At 35.0% G+C, this 21,453-nt stretch overlaps 1 long non-coding RNA gene across 1 annotated transcript; it reads left to right on the top strand.

The window, feature by feature from the left end:
• The first annotated feature begins 19,626 nt into the window (after nt 1–19,626).
• On the top strand, nt 19,627–20,238 carry LOC123720955. The gene is made up of 3 exons (XR_006756115.1): nt 19,627–19,662; nt 19,961–20,037; nt 20,111–20,238. It is a non-coding gene; the product is annotated as an uncharacterized LOC123720955 (long non-coding RNA).
• The last annotated feature ends 1,215 nt before the right edge of the window (nt 20,239–21,453 follow it).

Raw genomic sequence — 21,453 nt, 5'->3', positions numbered from 1 at the left:
GAGGTGAGGTGAGGTGAGGTGAGGTGAGGTGAGGTGAGGTGAGGTGAGGTGAGGTGAGGTGAGGTGAGGTGAGGTGAGGTGAGGTGAGGTGAGGTGAGGTGAGGTGAGGTGAGGTGAGGTGAGGTGAGGTGAGGTGAGGTGAGGTGAGGTGAGGTGAGGTGAGGTGAGGTGAGGTGAGGTGAGGTGAGGTGAGGTGAGGTGAGGTGAGGTGAGGTGAGGTGAGGTGAGGTGAGGTGAGGTGAGGGCTCCATTTCCGCATTAACCAGTTCATTTACAGGGAAATAGGACTATCAAACGACATCACGATTCCGCCTCAAGGAACCTTTATCTTGTTATAAGTATTTTAAAATAGAGCCATTGTAATGATAAATGAGATGTTATTACATTTAATTATTGTAGGAGATTTTTTTTAATAATTAGTATTAATTAATAGATTGTGAAATACCAAAAAAAAAAAAATTATAGAAAATGACTTAATTGTTACCCACAACTTGACTTAGGAGTAATTATTGATTATGGAATTTATGTCTTAATCAATATTTATATTATAACTAAATAAGTACTTTAAAAATATGTCAAAACATCATTCAACGTTGCCTTTTGATATTACAAGCACAAATATCATCAAGATAAAAATTAATTTAATCTGTGTAAATTTAAGCAAACAAATCGGAAGTTCAAATATTTATTGCAGCGGTGTTATGTAAACACGAACGGTGGCGTGAGAGCTGATAGCGGTGTCGACACACCGGTGACAAGCCGGCGCTAGGCCTCACGTGTCACATTTATGAGGCACCCTGCGCCTAGAAGCCGGGGCACAGCGCTCTGCGCCCTGCGCCCTTCGTCCCATGCCCGCAGACAGCGTGCTATCGCAGCTTCGCAATTATATTATCAAGTTGAGAATCGTTAATTATACGACAGTTATTACAGCGGGAATGTTTTCAGAGGAGCACAAGTTCCTTTGAAAGGAGATTATAGGAGATTTGCATTGGATTTTATTTGGTGATAAAATAATGTAGATGAACGTGCTTTATATATTGTAGAAAGTAGTTTGTGTTTCGTTTAAAAGAGTAAAAATGTCATAGAATAGCGACATCAATACATTGTCTTATACAAATTTTTAAAGCCAATAATCTAAGTCACAATATAATGATAGGTAAATAATGACTAGTATTTAATAGCCACACACTGTACTAACTTTGAAGTATATAATCTGTAAATTTAGCGATTAAAGTCAGATTTTATTCTAAGTTTAATTGATTAAAGTTCATAAAAGGATTAAAAAGGATTAGGAAGCGCTTTGAATTCAGTTAGGCGGTCGCTGTAGGTCGCAGTCAACCAGCTCGCAACTGAAACTCGTCTACCTAAAGGCTTTTTGAGAACTATTTCAACTGCAATTTTACGACAACAAGGAGAAAAGTTACTCGTGAAATTGACAATGACAGATATTGCACTTCTTTTGAAGCTACGTAGCTGTATCTTCTTTGTTGATATCGCATATGCAATAAAAGTTGGAGGAGACGACTCCGTCCGCGCGGAATTAAAATAAACTTTATTAGTAGCCTATTTGTTAGTCAAACAGACATGAATCCATCCTTCTATCTAAACATTCGTATTTATAATATTAGTAAGATTAAGTAACATTGTAAAAAAAAACATGTTTCTCTGATCCAGATTGCCACCGAGCCCAAGCCAAGAGGACAAATCGTTAGTCTGTAAGCGATTAGTGAATACTTGACGTCACATATTTTTCACGTTTTTGTAAGTTATGATAGAAGTATGATTATTCCAATCCCTGTTTCATTTATCTTTATTGTTTATACAAAACAATAATTTAATCGTCGATATGAAGTAAGAAAAACAAATATAAATTTGTATGTTCCTGATTTCCGTGTTTTTGTCAACTCCGCTGTATGGTGTTGACTTATATACATACAAACAGTTATAAATTCATAAAATAAGGAAATAGGAAAACAAGCAGGGACGACAAATCTCGTCGCGTGTTCTGTGATGTTACGAGGCGAGCGGCGAACGGCGAACGGCGAGCGGTAGTAACAAACATCTGCAAAATAACATTATTATTACACAATGTCAAAACACAATCACGTTTGGATAATTTTTTGAATTCCATTAAAAACGTTTTCATGAAATTCCAAGTTGTTTTAATTGTCCAATGAAGCGTGGGATCATTTCGCAGAAGGCATTTCATTAAAAATACAAAGCAAAATGCTCAGTACTTTTGTAGCGCGAAATTCCCTTTTCGTACCCTAAATTTATTTTAAGACATTGCTCGGAAAATTAGTATCTATACTTGGAAACTCGATAATCGTTATAAAAAATAAATTAAAAAATACAGAATCTGCAATTAATAAAATTTTAGTGTCTGGATTTAATATAGAAAAAAAAAATTGTCTGTCCTCAAGTCCGTGTTGTTACCACCGGACCGATTTTTTAGGCCGGCATTTTTTAGGGTTCCGTACGTTTATTCCGTAGTTTCCGTTACGTATATGAGCCGGGAACAATCACCGCAAAGTCCGCATGCGGTATTTTACTGTGAGATACGAACCACCCTCCCCTCACCCCTCTCGCAGACCCTCGACATATATTTCGGATATTGCCTGTACAAATATCGTACTACAAGCGACGACAGGCTTATAGTGCGACAGTGAACTACAAAACTTTATTGCATTTATGATGCGCATTGTATTACTCAGAATGACCTAGACAGAGGCTAGTATTCTCTACATGTGGGTTTATCAATACTCAAACTGTATAGGATCAGGCAAGAGAACACTGATTATATCTCAATAGAGTATAAATTACGCAGTAAGTGGACAATAAAAGAATAACGACGCGACGCATGTTTGTCGGCGGGACGTCCACAATAAGTATTATCAGATTAGGTGAGCGTCGTGTCGCTTGTGCCCGCCACACTAACGAGCTAATTGAATTGATCCCGTGCTTCGATCAATATAAATATCCTTTTTATGAACGAGGAATTACAAAACATTTTATCGAATAAAAAGAAAGTAATAGAACAAAGTATAACAGAATCACTTCGAAATGTGGATGGTAAAAAAGATCAATTAAAAATATTGAAAGGCTCGACTGAGGATGGTTTTTATTTCTAGAAACAAAAGGTAGCTACTGCTTATATCTACACACACAGCCCCGACTAATCTGACTGATTAAAGAAGCCGTCGGTTGACAAAGTTAACTTGCAGGTTAATGAGTGGCGAATTATTTGCAGTTATTTTTATTTCGTTGGCTTTATTCGAACTGTTATTTAAAAAAAATGATAGGTAATAGTGCGTTAAGTACAAACAACTCGTTTAGTAGGATCAATGTTTACGTTCACTTCAGACTATAGAGTACAGACTACACAGAGCACGCAGAATTCGCGGGATTAGCTGCAGATAGTGTGAGAGGTGCGAGCGGCGCGGTGCGTCAATATTTGTGTTTGATGGCGGCCCGACGGAGCGCAGTGCGTACCGAGCGGAGGAGCCAACTTGAAAACGTGTAATTCGGTCTTTGTATATCTACCGGAAACAAATAGAACCGTAATTCTCTCGTTATATATAGAGATAAAAAAGTTTTCTTATGCAAAGATCAAAGTTCGACAATTTAGGAAAAAGAACTTTCAATTTATCTTAAGTCTTTTAAAATATCGTCATTGGTAAGAGAATTATTTGGTAAGAGATGAAATAATTTCAAAGAAACAAAAAAAAAAAAAACAGTGGAGAGAGTGTAGTAGTATCGTCGGTATCGAACTGGGTCAAGTACTCCATCCCTCGATTTAATCGAGTTCTTAGTACCGAAAGAATTCGTAAGCAGGCGGAGAATAACAGAAAAAGGATATTAGCAATTAACACGAGTCTGTGATGGAGCTCGCGTGTGCCGGCGCGCGGGGTCCACCAAACCTTGCTCTGAATAAAGATGGCCGAATTATAAAAACATATTACATTGGAACTTAAACGAGAATACAAATCCATGTTTTGAGTAGATAGGATACAGCTGTCTGAGTCTACAATTTACCTTTCTTTGTTGCAAAACATGAAATACAAAGTATAGTAAAAAAAGTTGTGACATATTTATCATGTTAATTATAATTATTGTATGGTCGAAGCAAAAACAAAATGTGATATTTTGAGTCCATTACGAGTAATAAAAAGCCACCAACGACACTACTTTGCCTCAGTGAGTGAGTTCGTAATTTATATTTATGAGGTCCGGAATATTTCGTACCTTCAAGTTTCCGAGGGTGATCATAATAGGAAACTTAGATGTAATAAATGCGTTCATATGTATTCCTTTGATTACGACGTTAATGCTTTGTATATTTAGTGTTAATTTTCATATGAGGAGGATCTCTGAGTACGAACCAACAGAAACCAAAATGAATAACTGTTTGTCGGCTTCTGCCCGATACCTACGTCAATGTATACTGCGTAATTATTCCATATACTAATCAAACCTTCGTCGCATGAAAATAATATTTGTGATATTGAACCATTCACGTTTACTTATAAATAACGGTTAGGAGGTTTTTAATAAAGTAGTAAATCGTAGTGACGTATGACCAGTCTGAGCAGCCTACAGACACAAGTAATGTCTTCGATACCGCAAGTTGTTGAATGGATTTTGTTTATATTTCTTATACTTTTCAGACATATTTAAGTAAGTAGCAATTTATTACTATTTATAGCAAATAAATAAAACGTGTCGGGCTGTACATCAACATGACAGACGCCGCAACCCCCTGTCCCTAGCCCCCTCTCCTGCTCCCCCGCATGTTATAATGTTATTGGAAGGTCTGCTATTATATTAATATAAGAAATTGAAGAAATGGAGAGCACACAACGAGCTACCTAAATGAGATACCTAAGTAATATTTAGTGAGTTGTCAGTAAGAAGTATGACAGCTGATGATGTTCAGAAGAGAGTTAGTATACTGCGCCGACCCTCCGTAAGGAAAAGGGCAGGATGATTATGTAATATGCTAATATAACGTCAGTATTAATGTTGCACAAACATACTTTTTGGGAATCGAATTCTGTCCCGAAGTTAACTCGTGCACCTGACTAAACTTTTTCTAAATTTATTCCTTTTCTCTGTTTATTTTAAGCAAGCTTCGGGAGCAGACTTTGGCAGTGATAAAGGTTCAGTTTAAAGTTGTTTTGCTAGCGCATAACTTATGGCCGATACTACAAAGAATGTTTAATGGCGATCCAATACGTTTTTAAAGTTAAAACAACCGTAAATACGATATTTTGCTGATACGTCAATGCATTGCACCTGAAACCTTAAAAGAGCAATGACCCTAAGAGCTTTAAGGTTTTGCTCACTTTTTTGTTCTTTTTATCAGTGAATTGTAAAATATCATTTCTAAAGCATTAAACGGCGGGAAACTATTTGAAAAATCCTTAGCAATGACTTGTTTTTTTTTTTAATTTTTAACACTTTGAATTCAGCAACAATTTAATGTTATTTGATAGATACTACTACTTCTACCTTCTACTACTTTAAAGACTTACGAGTACTGCGCCTATTAGTGCGCTGCGTCACCTGTCACCTGTCACATTTTATTTCAGTCTGACAAAATTATAACACCACCGGGAGCATAAGTGAAACTAAATTATCAAAGCTCATTAGCGCCTACTTATCAAGTTCAAAAATGCGTCACAAATTATTTGACGGACTATAACTGTCTTGTCATGTAATGTATAAATTTCTTGGTCTAATTAGGTTTTATATATTTCTAGCAGTACTAACAACTAACTAACCGCGATAACAGCGTCTGTCTCACCGGGTCGGAAAAGTTTGTCACAGTATAGGTACACGAACACTAATTATATTAAAATTTGTTCAACACCGACTCTAACTTTTATCTGTTCAGATAATTAAGTTAGGTCTTATTTAGATTATTAAATTTATTAGTTAATAGAGCAACCCAGCTCAACAACGTTGTCTTTTAGAATAAATAAACGAATAAGCAAATTTAACAAGTAGGATAGACTATTAATAATATAATATTATTGGTCAATAAAATCTAAGAGAAGTGTGGAAATTGAGAGAAAACAATAGATAGAAACAAATATAAGTAAACGTGTTTTTTAAACACTTTTCTCATCAGGCACGCCAACAGTCGTGCACAAACAATTTCGATTGTATTTTTTATCAAAGGATTTTTAGTCAAAAAAGAATTTTTAACCGGATTTCAAAAGATTTTAGTCGACTTTTTTATTTTAAAAGCGCAAATGAGATAACTAGATTAAATGGAGCAAAAATTTATTTTACGGTAAAAATATATCAGCGATAAAAGTATCAAGAGCACTGAAGCGCACTTTATGTTGTGCACACAATTTCATTATACGCACTCGACTTGCCCAACAGCGTTTTGTTATACAATATATCAGCTATCTATTTTATATATGATTGAAGACTTTCAATTGTTTGGAGATAAAAAATGCAATTTCTTTTTATATTGAAAATATTACACAACAAAGTACTTATTACATTTTATATATTTAGGATTAGGTACATCTCGAGAACTGAATATATTTTACTACGTGCTTTTTAAATGTCGATTCTTGGGCCGCGTTGACAGGTCCAATACCATGACCACACAAAAGACAGGCGTCAAGTGGTAGCAATTTCACTTTTTGTCTGATGAGTGTGCGTTTCGAAGGTCCTCTTTCCCTACCCGCTTTTTTCTTATTATGAAAGGATGGGTTGGGGAAGTGGAATTGGCGGAAGAGGGAGGCATAAGAAGGGGAAATATCCCCCTTTTGTGCATCCCGTTCTATGTTGATTAAAGGTAGGCAACGCTTGTGCAATTGCAGATGATCTTGGCTAGCGGTCGCTTTGCTATTTTGGAGAATTCATGTGGTCGTTTGCTCGTTTGCAACGTTACGATTTAAAAAAACGTACTAAGCGTTAGCGTTCTACATCGCAGATTACTTGCTTACAAAGAAGTTGAAGATGTGATAGAGGTACATAATGAAAGGCGAAAAGTCTGCATAGCTCACTCAGTGGACGGCGGCGGCGGCGGTGGGACAATACAAAATGAATTCATCTCGTACCTTCGTAACATAAATCATTTTAAATTTATTTTGAGTCCTTTAGAATTTATTACGGTTAATTTTATAAAGTACTTTAGCATGGAAATTATTGTGTTTAGGTATTTCGCAAATATAGACATACAAAATCTAGAACACAAACACGTAGCAAGGTTAAGTTTGCTTAGTATTTTTATTGTAAACACATTAATGCTGAAAGGATAAAAAATTCTTTAAGTAAAAAGCAGAACTAAGCAATAATAATATTAAAGATGTGTAAGACATAAATCAAAGTTTCCGTTTGAAAGGCGTCTTGCAGTTAGTTTATAAAGTCAAGACAAGTTCGCAGACGGCGAAGTACGAATTCTAACAACTTGCCTAACATTATGAATAATGCGATGTAATCTTACTAATATTATGAATGCGAATGTTTGGATGAATGGATGGATGTTTGTTTGAAGGTATCTTAAGAACGACTTAATTGATTTCGATGAAATGTGGCACAGATGTACATGCTACTTATTATGTTCTTGTTAATTCCGAGTCGCGGGCGACAGCTAGTCATACATAATGACTTAAGCTGAGTCTTCAAATTATTAATACTCGTAGTTTGAAGTTTTTAAATAATAACCATGAATTTTCAAACTAAAAACTTTGATGCAAAAAAAGTGAAAAGATATTCGAAAATTAAAAGCGTCTTAATAGAGAATAGATACAGATTATAAAAAGGCGAAATAGGTTTCGTGTCATATGCCACTTGTCAATGGGATTAACCCATGCTGGCTGCTGAAGCTCTGTTCTTAAAAATAAAGCTAGTGTCCAAACAAAAAAGACAATAAGAGACAGCGTTTTCCTTTCATTGTATTTGTTAGAAAACATCAGAGCACGTGTATAATAAATGGACTAGGTAATGATTGTTTATTTTCAATGTAACCTGTGTGTCGGCGATGGCGGGTTGCGAGGGAGGCTGGTCGATGGAGCGGTGTAAGAAGCTTCTTACTCTCATCTAAACAGAGATCAAGTAAAAATACGCCCCAAGACGTTATTCCTCAACTATTGAATTGGAACAAATTGTTTCTATAATTTATATGATGTGGGAGACTCTTTGTACAACAAAGACGTTTTTTGTAAGTAATAACTAGTTAAAGAAATAAATTATGTTCATAATTTACTTTGTCGTAGCCAACGGCGGCAATGAGGTATTATCCAGAATTTGTAATTTTGTCCATATTTGTACGAAAGTTTCCTTCAATTAACACCTCCAAATTTTAGGGACCAATATGAAATATTACCTTAAATACTACATTAAAAAAGTTTTAAAATTTGCTTATTACAACATTTAAGCCGGGTTCATCATAAAAAGTTTTAAATAATGAACCTAAACTAATAAAGTCGGTTAAAGCTAAAGGAAAATATTTCATTAAAAGTTAATTACAGTTTTTATGTTCATTTTCAGTTTGACGATTGTTTTAACGTACATTTGTTGTTTTTTGAAATATCTATGGTTAATTTTGTCCTCGAAATGCTAATGGGACGAAGTGGAATCAAACAAAAACTCATTAATTTCGTTAAAAAGTCAAACCCAACGCCTTTATTTATGACTGGGTATATAGTAGTGGTGCTCGCGGCTGTTTTTTTTCTCGCTCGGATTTTTTTCTTATTTCATATTTTGAACCATAACTTTGAATTATAGAAGGTATTGATGCCAAACAATTCACAATGTCTCCTCAGCCAGTGTGCAATTGGCGACCGATATTACATTATGTTTGTCTGTCCAGTGCAAGTTTTCCCATTCCAACATTAAAATAGATTCACTTGACTTTCTACACGACTCATAGTGTGTGCAAAATTTCTGTAAGGATGTTAAATCAAAATAAACAGTATTACGTTGGCATTTAAAATATTGAGTTAGAAGATGAAAATATCAAGTGACATAAAAAATATTTACGACACAAAGATTTATTAGGGAAGTGCGAGGATCCGGGCACATTTCACGCGAGACGATGTTATGCTTACGCGGCTTCCCGTCGGGCCGCGCCGGGTGAGGGTGAGTAATGGCCCGCCCACACGATCTGCCCTCGTCACCGCGCCTCGCCGCGCGTCTGTGCTCGCTCTACTCGCACACATTCGCCACGGCATGGCGTCGTGAGATTTACATCATTATTTATTTAATATTGATTACTTCTACATTATTGTCAAGCTGATTTATAGATTTTTTTTTTCAATCTTACATTTATTACAGGAATAGGAATTTAAATATGCATACAAACTATGTACATTTGTGATCCATAATTATGCCTGCATATTTCTAATGATAGATGCATATTCTTTAAGCTCTCTTGTCTCCAACTTATGAGTTAGTTTCTTATTATTTTTCCAAGCCGAAATAGAGTATACGTTATCTCATTGTACAAATTGAAAACAACATCACGGTAGCCAAAAATGCCTTATTACGCTGTTAAATATTTTATTCTAAAACTATATACATATTTATAATCACAGTTCCATCACACTCAATTCCTGAATACATTTCGTAGGCAACTTCGTAACCCGCGTTATTCTCTTTTCACTCCTCTATCTTTTTCTAATGAAAAAAGGCAAAGTTCTCGGTAGCCAGTATGTCACATGTTTGGCAGAATGTTTAATTCTACACTCAACACCCATAACTATACACACATATACCATTTGTAATTATACATCTATTCAAAATGCCATTATCCGGGTAAATTAGTTTGTTGGGATCAAAGAGCTTTAGCTATTGTTTGTGTTTACATTATTCAAAGTTAACGACAAATACATACGGTGTTGTTCAGGAAGCCGTAAATCATTCCATATTTACGTCTGATAAAGACGAAGGCAGTAATCCACTTACACAAACATTTTGATATGTTGTTGTGACAATGTTATGTAGCTTTAACTTCAATACAATGTACAACTATTGTCAACGCCGACAATAAATAACGTCAATTATGTGTCAAATTCCTCGGACCATTATTGAAGGAGGATGAAAAGATAAATTAATTTGACTCAATATTTACTTCAAATGAAACATAATTATTGCAACGGATTTTTTAACGCAAATTTCATGTCTCTGGTGGAATAGGAAACGTTAGCGAGTTCTGTTTTGAGGTCATTGAACCTGTCACAACAGGAGCGAGCATTTATCTTCCGCGATCGCCGACTCCACCGCTGCGGCGACGTGACGGCGACGTGCCGTCGACTGTCGACACCTCGCGCCACCGCCATGATGGATGATCCCTGCCATTTGTGCGCTCAATTCTACAGCGTTTATAACTCTAGCTGAGTTAACACGAACTGATTTAGGGCACGGCACACCGATATAACCAGCCGTTGTGATATAATTCTAGCCCCTGAAACAAACCTATCCTCTTATATTACAATTTTTATATATAATAGGTTTTATATCACGTTTTCGTTTTTTATAGACTACTAGAAATAAGTTTGCACTAATCAGGTCGTGCGAAATGAGTTAGGATTCTCTTCGCGCGACCTCAGTATAAGTACTATCCCACAATGTTTACAGTTTTGTGATACACTTTATACTAAAAAAAAAAAACACTTTATTTCAAGAGAATTTACCTAATCGTGTTGCTAACGCCATCTTTAAGCAAATTATAATTAGAGGTATAATATAATAGAACGTTAAAAAATTAAAATACATATTTTTTTTAATTATATTTAACAAATTATGACAAGGTATAACTAATAGCGTGCCATCCCAAAGCACCGCATTTTTCTACTTAAATAAATAAAAATAATGTTAAAATAAAAATATACAGATGTTCTTTTTCCATCCACATTCATTATTCCAAAGTAACACGTTGATGTCTTAACATTTCCTAACACATACTCGTAAGCGGCTTTGCAAATAACTCTGTGATAGCTTGAGGTCAACATGGTACGAATTAGATATTGTTTGATGATGTCAATGACCTTGCAGACATTTGCTGTGAATATGTTTGACATTAGATCATACAGATCATACAGAGACTGTAACTCTGTTTGCTCGCGGTTACATATAGAATACTTCATTATGTACTCGCTAAATATGTGTCAAGACGTGTTTTTTTTCTCTCTCCTTAATAAACAACATTTTTTCTACTCGCGGTATTCCAGTATACATTGGAATAAGACGAAGTTTGTTTTATTAAGTCAGAGACGCAAATTAATTAAGTTTAGTTAGATTACTTATAGTTGTGGTGCGGAAGAGATTTCCCGGGAGGCGGGATGCAGCCATGAAAAAATGCTATTTGCAACCGAGACCAACATAAAATAATTTAATTTTCTGATGACGGATTATTAATAACACAACCGCAACGCAATCAAGTTAAAATATTTATTAAATTTCGTAAAGATAATGGGAATTGTATCTGACAACCATATATTCTGTAAAATATTACATGTTAATTATTACCGTATATAACCGTCTTTAAACTTTATAATGAACAAATTTTTATAACTATGTAACTATCAAATGTACGAAGTTCAGTGTTAGTACTGAATCTACATATTCAGAAGCCAATAATTTATTCAAGTCATATGACATGATGTAAATTATGTTATTTACATGTATATTATATAATATTTGAACGTGATGATGTAATACAAGTGAATTGAACTCACTCGGCTGTCTAATATGACTAACATGAAATGTTGTTTTTATTTTCATAATCATTTCTCGTAACTTCTCCTAATAATGTAGGTTCTAATTAAATGGTATGTCAACATTATCAATCACTTAAATTTACTTCTCGATTTCTTTGAACAAAATCGTAATGATTCTCTTTAATGGAAACGAACCATAACAATGTTTGTTTTAACTTGTTTACCTTTCAGCCTTTTATCCAGTAATTGTGTACTTAATTCACTGAAATACCATTCCGAGGCGTTACTTGGTAATAAAAATAACAATTCTAAGTAAAGATACATGCCAAAGTAATAAATTTTATATTCTATATCCTTAGTGTTTTTCTTAATAGACGTATGTACATTCAACCAGACAAGATAATGGTATGAAATAAGTGGAAGTAATACTTATCTTTGATTTTATAAGTAAAAACATTTTTTTGGCTATTTAGTTGCGAATGTCTAGATGGATGGATGTTTGTTTGATAGTATCTCCAGAACGGCTGTACGAAAACTGAAATTTGACATAGATGACATAGCCTGGAAAAACACATAGGCTATTAAGTTGTTTATTAATACCGCGCGGATGGAGTCGCCGACGACAACTAGTTTTACATTAAAAAGAACTTTAACAGTGAAATATTTTTACGACGTATTTAGTTCATTTCTTTATAGATTAATTAATATTATATAAAATATTATATACACATATTATTTCATATACGGAAGATTTTCTTAGTTCACTTAATCCACAAAGAGAATTCCTGCCAAAAAGTCTGTCAGTGTGACAGTTGAAATATATTTTAGTTTTAATATGGCATTAATGTGTCTTCCGGAAGTTTAGGCTTATTGCTCGCCTCGGCGCGGGCGACATGTTCCGCCATCTGCCCATTAGCCCAAAACTTTATACTTTAATATTAACTTTCTACTTAATGGTTGTTGGTATATTAAATAACGTAATTAGTGCATAGGATTAGAATAATTTTAAGTCAATGTCGTTTTAAACGTATTAAAGTAAATAGGCAATATTTATTTGTAACCTATAATGTGATTGTAGAACTAGATTTCGCTACGTGGAAAGTTGTGTAACTCGTGAGGTATTCGGAGCTTATTTGCGGCTGAGTTGTGATACACCAGGACACCAATGTCCTGGTGTATCACAACTCTTTGTGAATCACAAGTAAGCGCTTCATTATTTACAAATTTACAAAGGACATTTTCTTATCGTTCCGCAAACTACAAAATGGTGGTATTTTCAAGTTTACTATAAGTTGTGTAAGTTTATTAAAATTCAATTTATTTATTTTACTGTCGCTTTCAATTATTGACTCACGAGTAAATTTTTAGTTAGTTAAATATAAAATGATTAAAAATATTAAATTCGTAAAATAGATCACGGTGCCATATAGATTAATCAAAAGATAAGCCCGATTAAGAAAATATAAAGTTGTGATGCAATTCAATTTATAAACTACAACTTATAGAAAATTTATGAGATATGCATGAGTACGAAACTTTCCGTTTGTGAAGTTAAAATGATCAGCAAAGTAGTCTGTTGTAGTATTTTATTACATAACTCCCAAAGTTGTAACTTTGTAGAAACCATTTCTTTGAAAGTAATAGCAAAGTTTCTTTAGTAAAAATAAGTGTTATTGTTAGAAATGTATGAGCCGAGGAAACAGAGTCCACGGTCGTTGAGCGCCGCCTGGTGGCAATCGGCAGAAGCTTCTATTAATTTAGTCAAATAAACAAATGAAAATTTTCAGGCAGGCGCTTGACGTATTTTAGTTTCAGTTTATTTAATTATTTTTTGCTTAGTTATTTGTTTACTGGTAAATTTTATTGTATTAAATAAAATATATTGATTTTAGGGCAAAATAATAATGAAATTTTACCTGTTAATAAAATTTGTATTATGTTTCCTGAGATGTCCGAAGTCCTTTATGAGAGAGTACATCGCTTCATTCCTTCCGGTGCGCCCCAACTCACGTCACGTGACAGCTCCGCCAGCGCCACTGCCGACACCAGCGCCTCTAGCGGACCTAACCTGCAACTCCAAAACCCGGGAGCACGCCACCAAGCCACCACCTTGTCATTGTTCGACTCATAACCGAATTATTTTGGTGGAATAACCACCAGAAAGCCCTTGTCTGGACTTCGGACATCTCAGGAAACATAATACAAATTTTATTAACAGGTAAAATTTCATTATTATGTGTTCCGTTCGATGTCCGAAGTCCTTTATGAGAGATCTGTTTGTTATCTTCTGGTGGCTTGTGAAATAAGAACGCAACAATGTGATAAAACACTTAATTTTTCGTTAAAAAGATCGTTAGAGGTATTTTGATCACTAATCGCAATTTAATCGATCCGGATGATTTGTATTACTAACCCGGAAAAAAGAATATCTTGATAAAAGTAATTGAAAAATCGATTGCTCCAGTTTTGCTCGGCTATGTAGTACACATATGCTTAGCCTTTTCGTGGCATCATCGTCATTCTCGGGCTCGGAGCCTGCCGTAAACTAGGGACGACTAGGCCACAGTCAACCGCCTGGCCCAGTTCGGCTTGGTGGACTTCACGCTATCTTTGAAATTCTATGCAGATTTTCGTGGCATATTCAGGACCATTTTCAATCCATAAATAAACAGAAAACGTCAAAGTACTATCAGATGCAATTTAACTTACACCAAGATAAACATGTGAAGCTGTGAAGCTCTTTCGACATATTTAGCAAGATAAGTGGTCCTGAATCAGCCTTTATAATAATATATCTGAGAAAACAATAACTTACTCAAACAGTGATAGAAGTAAAATCGTTATTTTCTAAGCAACACGTAGCCATGCGTAAAGCTAAATCGTGAAATTTTAGTTACGTACGACTTAACATGACAAAAAGAAAAGAGAGAACAAAATAAGATTTTGCATTGTTTAAAAGTCAACTGATTTGACTTATATCCCCGTTTTGATTATCTGTTCAAAGAGTAGAATAAAGTAACTACATTCAAATTGTTAGACGGGGAATTACAAGATTGTCGGTACTTAGCATAATTTGTATTATGAACAAAAAATTAATTTCAAGTTAAGCGATTTAGGACGTTCCACTTTCAGTTAGCTTATTTTAGGTAATGAAACGGCTAAAAAGCAATGAAAACATCTTATCAATATAAGAACACCTATAAATGTATGTTTTCTTATATGTACTGAGATCATATCACAAAATAAAGCGACGTTCAATCTATGAATCTATCAAGCGATACAGCCCTTCTAGGGGCTAGGTTGGCTCATGACAGTGTGTCGGTGAAACTGACCCAGAGGGCAAACCATCGAAAATCTTTTCTTCTTCGGATGCTTGAAAGGTTTCCATCCAGAGAAGTGCCACAACATATAAATTTTTTCCGTCACTGTCAAGTGTGTGTTAACGTATGGTATAAATGGCAGCAGGGAAAGCAAAACTTTTCCTGACGAAGTCGTATTCCAACATCTATTGAAAGAGTCGCGACAACATCTATTCGAGTGTAATAAGTCGGCTGTATTAAAATTTGTTAAGTAGCGAACCGTTATTACCGCATCGGCTTTGCTGTTGTTATGCTTAACATGCCCTGCTGCTAAGGCTCCCTTATTGGTCTGGTGAGCGGTGAGGAGCCGTGAAGTACTGTCCAACTTTGAGGGACAAGTACGATGTCTAAAACTTTTTGCTAGAACCGGAAAATACTTTGTCAATCCTGAAGGCTATACAATTGTACTGTCCTGTTTGAGGGAGCAATACGTGCTATCAGGTCGTTCACCAGTGCAATTACACTTGTCAATCTCTGAAGGTATACATAACGTAATACTGTCCCAGTTTGGGGGAGCAGAACAATATCTAAAGCAGTTCACTCATGCCGCTTCAGAAGTACGCTTGTCAATCTAAGACACCTTACAGTCATACTGTCCTAGCTTAAGGGAGCAGTAGGAGCTTCGAGGTGCTTGACTAGTGCCTGAAGTAAACTTTTCAATCCGCCGAAACGTCGCGAATACTACTGTCTGGGATTGGGTACTGTCCCAGTTTGAGGAAGCAGTATGAGTTTCCATCTACAGTTATTGGCAATGCAACTTTCCCCGTGGGGTGATGAAAGTCGCAGAATTGAACATCCTAAGAGGCAGGGCCAGCTCAAGAGGTCAATTGCCAAATGCTAAGCGATCCCATCTCATCTTGTCCCGGGCAAACATTTTGGAAGTCTTGACTTGTTTTACGTGTCTACCGGAACACCGTAATCGTTTTAAATGAGATTGGCTAATGTTCTTCTATAACTGTCAAAGGCGACGAGCTTAGGCTACAGAGATATTAAAGCTACTATCGTGTAAAAGCGCTTGAGCTTGCGCTTAAGCAGCGATACGCGTACGTTACGTAAAACTCTGCGTTTATTCACAATCAAGAAGTCGTTCAGGTATTTAGTTGACGTAAACCGTGGTTGCGAAAACGGACGACCGGTAAAATTGACAGATGTACACAGCATCGGTGCAACTGCAGACACGTCATCCGCTAACATATGTGACGTTAATGGATTAGCAGAAACGAAGGTCAAGCTTCAATGACAAACGTATGTCACCATATACAACCGCAATACACCTTAGCGCCATGAAAATATTGAGCCATCGATAGGCGACAATAAATTTGTAGATATCGAGCATATCTGTAAGGAACCCGAATACTTAGTACCACAAACTATTTCGTATCAAAATAAAACTAAAGGTTGCAACTCGATTAATTGACAACATAGTATTAAGATAATGTTCGCTTTGTCTGTTGTTCTCTGCTACTGAGTGTACGGGTAATAGCGGGTACTTATAAAATTGGAGCTACAATGGCATGACTATCGTTCCATCTTTATTTTTTTTTTATTTTTTTATTAAATTCTTACACAAATGTGTTCTAAAACTAGTTGATATGATTGTATCACTTCTAGTACAAAGAAAAATCTATATATATAAAGGAAAGTCGTGTTAGTTACACTATCCACAACTCAAGAAAGGCCGAATCGATTCGACTGAAAATTGGTGGGCTCAGAACCAGGAAACGGACACAGGATAACTTTTACCCAGCTTCCTATTTCTTATTCCGCGCGGACGGAGTCGCGGGTAAATACTAGTAAAAAATTTATTAAAGGTGATTAATAAATAAAAGGTAATTAACTATGGTTGTTATTAAAACTCTGGATTCTACATGGTGAGATTGCGTCAGACAGCCACCACAAATAACCTATAGTCACCTTGTTTTATCCTAATCCTATTTATTGCCCCTCCCCCTCTTTCTTTTTCGATAATGTCAATATTCACGACTGTTTTGAGTACACTTGGTACGATTTAGAATAATAACTTCTAAAAGGGGGGTCCAATGACAGCCATTAAAGGAATTTTCATGCAGCTATTCTTAGCAACACTAAACCGGGTGGCGACTCATTGCATGGCATAGACGTACAAATAACTTATTTACGAAGGTTAATAATTTGACCGCACTTTGCTAAAGTTATTACTATGCCTCTGTATCAGGCGTATGAATCATTAGACAGAAATCTATTTAACAATACGAACAGCACGTACGCGGTACGAGTTTAAACAGCTACAATGACAAGAATGTGTAGCGAACCTAAGAGGGCGTGTCGTGGTGAGCACTGCCAAAAAGGTATCTTGACACACTATTCTACAGCTTCGTATATTGTAGCACTTAAGGTTGAGTGTAATCGACGTACTAAAATTCGTCCAGTACGGTAAGGATAATCCATTTGAAATAAATGTATTTCAATAAATTAACATCTTGGAAACATATGGCACGTAGAATATATTTAAAAAACAAATGACATGTTAACGATCTTGGTTCATTGCAAATTTCGTTATAGACGATTATTACACATGTACCTTGTAATTTTCTTTTTATTTTTTGCTAAGACGGTATATACTTTTTCGGTTTGAACAAAAGAAACACTATGAAATAGCCTTTTCGATTAAGATTATACTGTAAAAACCAAGAGAACAGTGAACTTTTTTACTTGTAATGACATTTATTTAACTAACTATTCTATAATATCGAACTATTTGCGAGGTAGTTGGCTTCAAATTCGGCAATTCGTACGGAGTTTGACACGTCCCAACGATTTCCTGATTGTTACAATACGCTTCAGTAATCTCATAATGTACAAATTGACACGTACGCAACATAAAATAATGGAAGTATTATCGAAGTATTTCAAATAGGTCAATGAACTAGCGTTCCGTAATGTGTAACGTCAACATAAGTATGTAAAACGACATCGATAACGATATAAAATTTCCATTTCCTCCATGATCTTTAGTATGGAGATAGCGAAGCTGAAGCCGCAGCTCACGCAAGGTTCGAGCATCGCTATCGTTAATGCTCGAGCTGCATTTGGGTCTTCGAACCGCACAAACGTCTCGAGGCTCCATCAGAACTTACTCGTTTCGTCCATTTGTTCTGCAGCATTCGGCAACGACGACTTTCCCCGTAGGGTGATGAAAGTCGCCAAGTTGAATACCCTAAGTGGCTGGGCCAGCTAGAGGGTTCAACAGCCGGCTGTTAACGCTGTTATACTCACGACCGTCGAAGTTTTCTTGTAGACTCTTCTAATATCACGTGACGCACTTCTTCAAAAAATTTTTAACTTATAACTTTGTAATAAAGAACTTTTTAAAGAACTATTTGTTTGAAAACCTAGGGACGACCGTTCGGTTTGAAAAACGACGCAACAATGACAAGGTGGTGGCTTGGTGGCGTGCTCCCGGGTTTTGGAGTTGCAGGTTAGGTCCGCTAGAGGCGCTGGTGTCGGCAGTGGCGCTGGCGGAGCTGTCACGTGACGTGAGTTGGGGCGCACCGGAAGGAATGAAGCGATGTACTCTCTCATAAAGGACTTCGGACATCGAACGGAACACATAATAATGGTTGTTAGAATTCTTAATTATCTTTTGGAAGTGTCAGAAATATCAGTTTTCCAATTTAATTTGAATTTATTAGATAAATATTCCCGTTTGTAAAGACGGGATTGATTTAATTGAATTTATTCTCGGAACGGGGACTCAAATCAAGGGACAATTTACTCACAATTTATTGATTTTATCCTAAGTTTTTGTCAAGACTTGGAAAAGATTACGAGTATACAAATTGTCGCAAGTTATTTGTCATTCTTTACTACAAATATTGATTCTTTAGAGGAGCTTAAGATACACAAATTAAAGTCGATGATTACTTTAATTATTATAGGAAAATATGCGAAGTTACTAAAATGTGAGTAGAAGTTACATTTTTACATTTGTCAAAAAAAATAATTCAGTCAATTTGTTCTGAAAGAAAATATGCTTAGAAAACAGAATGAAGCAACCCGTTCGGCATAAAAGTCAGAAAGATGACATAATGTTGTCTGAAACATGTTGACTTTTAGAGCTCAGCAAAATGTTGTCTTTTCGATAACTTTTTGTCGATGTCATTTTAAAGCAATCTCAATGATAACTAAATGATGACTTTTCGAGATCATATTTTTTTGTTAATAATTAATTTTTTGTTAATAATAATTAAAACTTTAAAAAAATTTCAGATTTATTGAATTTCCTTAATAATCATTTTTAAAAAACAATTCTAGTTACTTTTTCAAAAATAAATTTGGTGTTCAATTCAAAAATAATTCGAAATTGAAATATACGAAAAATTGAATTGTTAGTACTCTTCGCGACAACAGCGGCCATTTTGTTCTATACGGACCTCTCACTCATCCATTAAAGAGTGATTGTTGACAAGCGTGAATTGCATCGTAATTCGTTCGGCATTGCTAAGTGGTTTTATTCAATTATTACAACATAAACGTAATATTTTTGACTTAACATACTGGTTGAAAATATAATTAATAGTATTTGTGATTCTTATTATTCAGTTAGTTATCAAGAATTTAATTGCCGAACAAATAAACTTGTAAGTATGAATATAGGTTATAAACACATTTTTTTTATATTTTATAACTAATTAAATTATTTAAAATTGTTGTAAGACGATGCTCGTCGCTATTTTAATTAAATGCATTTTAAATATTTTACTTTTTAAAATATTTCTAACTTTAAACATTTGTATACAATTTTGTTCATTTAATTCATACATTCATACATAATAAAAAAAAAACTTATCAGCATCGTCTTTGTAAAAGTGTCTGATAAAATTTAGAATGCGCTAAAATTTAATGAATATTTTCAATTTCTAATTTGATATTTTTTAGGATTCAACACAAGATGTAAAAGTAAGAAACTAAAAGTAGAAAGAGGATAATATCGTCAAGTTCTTCTGATAATAAGGGTATGTAACAAATAAAGTTGTTCAATTATATATAATTATTTTGTTCCTTATTAATAAAAGACTTTATTTTTAGATAGCGGAATAAATAATATACCAATGCCACCTGCCACGTACGTGAGCCAAAAGGATCAGCAACCACCACCAACATTTAAAACTCCTATATCATTACTTGAGCCGTAAAAGTATTTATAATTTTAATAATAAGATTATTTATATTGGTATGTCATATCGTTATTATTCATTGTGTTATCAAATAAACAATAATTAAACCTATTTACCATGTCGATTTTAATTTTACACTAGCCTCTTAATTTTAACATAAAAACGTTAACTTTCTGATATCTTTTTAATGATCTCTAAAAGATGGCGCTAGATGGCTCATAAGAGAGCTTTATGTTAACTTTATGTTAACTTTATGTTGATTTTTTGGTTATCATTTCTGATATCAGATCTTGAATAATGTTAACATTAAGAGAACTTTATGCTATCTTCTTGCCGAACGGGAACGCTCGTTTCATAAATCAATTGTTACGATACTCTTGACATTTTCTAAAGGAAGCAGGAATAAGATCATTACTTCGTTTTTTTTTTATAAAATCAGATGAAAAAAATAAATAATATTGCTTGTCCTTTGTGTCAAAAATGGAGAAAAAAAGGGGGACTGGTAATCTCATTATCTATATAAAATGTGTTTACCAATCATGTTTAAAAAAAACACTAACAAAACAAATAATATAACCTAACCTAACATTGTACAAGACACCTGTCTATTTAATGTATTTTATTTTTTAAATTAATATTTACTAGAAGAACACAACAAGATGTATCTTCACCAAGTTGAGTACATAATTATAATATTATATAATATATCGGAGGTGCAGCGATGTTGGCAGTAGCGGTGCAGTGACGAATGCCTTGCCCAACGCCGACGTCGGCTTCTGATTGATGACGTCATCGGTTGGCGAGCTGATATACATCATACTGTTGCTCAAAAACATATAATATATATGTACATTAAAATCCATCATATTCATAACAATAGCATAGTATAAAAAATCGACCGCCTAGTGTCATATGTCCGCAACTTTGAAAGCGCTTGGAATATGGCTAATTATTTTTGGTCATGTTTTCCAGGAGAAGGTTGTAAAAAAAGTTTGAAAACAAAAATGACGTATCAAAGGCGGAATAGTTACAAGCCTCGATCAATTGTTTATTTCAATATATTATTGAACACAGAGTGTCGTGTAATGGCGAAGATGTCGACCTTATCCTGTGACCTCGCCCGTGTCACTGTCAACTTCAGACTTTGGCAGAATTTACTAGTTGTTTATCTCTAGTTGTAATAACTTCATAGTTACCTTATCCGGATTTAAATGTCAGGAACGGCATTACAACAGGTCATTATAAAGTTCAGTT

Source organism: Papilio machaon, chromosome 4 (assembly GCF_912999745.1).
Source record: "Papilio machaon chromosome 4, ilPapMach1.1, whole genome shotgun sequence".
Taxonomy (NCBI): domain Eukaryota; kingdom Metazoa; phylum Arthropoda; class Insecta; order Lepidoptera; family Papilionidae; genus Papilio; species Papilio machaon.
The sequence above is the reverse complement of the archived record's forward strand: the minus strand, read 5'-3'. Positions and strand labels throughout refer to the sequence as shown.